We start from the raw sequence: 742 nt of genomic DNA, 5'->3' as shown, positions 1-742 counted from the left end.
TCTTTCTTTCTTTCTTTCTTTCTTTCTTTCTTTCTTTCTTTCTTTCTTTCTTTTTCCTTTCTTTTTCTTTCTTTCTTTTCTTCTCTCTTTCTTTCTTTTCTTTCTTCTTTCTTGCTTGCTTGCTTGCTTTTGTAAATTCCACTTTCTCAGTTATGTCTTTATCAACAGTGTGAAAACAAACTAATAGAGTAAATTAGTACCAGTAGAGTGGGGCACTGCTGAAAAGATACCCAAAAATGTGAAAATGACTTTGGAACTGGGTAGCAAGCAGAAGTTGGAACAGTTTAGTGGGCTCTGAAGAAGACAGAAAAGTGTGGGAATATTTGGAACTTCTGAGAGACTTGTTGAATAGCTTTGACAAAAAATGCTGATAGTGATGAGTACAATAGGTCCAGGCTGAGGTGGACTCAGATGGAGTTGAGGAACTTGTTCGGAACTGGAGTAAAGTTTACTCTTCTTATATTTTAGCACAGAGACTGGCAGTATTTTTCCCTGCCCTAGAAATCTGTGGAACTTTGAACTTGAGAGAGATGATTTAGGGTACTTGGCAGAAGAAACTTTTAAGCAGCAAAGCATTCAAGAGGTGACTTGGGTGCTGTTAAAGACATTCAGTTTCATAAGGGAAGCAGAGTGTACAAGTTTGGAAGTTTTGCAGCCTGACAATGTGATAGAAAAGAAAATCCCATGTTCTGAGAAGGAATTCAAGTTGGCTGCAGTAATTTGCATAAGTAATGAGGAAATA

Source organism: Piliocolobus tephrosceles, chromosome 6, assembly GCF_002776525.5.
Source record: "Piliocolobus tephrosceles isolate RC106 chromosome 6, ASM277652v3, whole genome shotgun sequence".
Classification (NCBI taxonomy): Eukaryota; Metazoa; Chordata; class Mammalia; order Primates; family Cercopithecidae; genus Piliocolobus; species Piliocolobus tephrosceles.
This window is presented reverse-complemented; position numbering follows the sequence as displayed.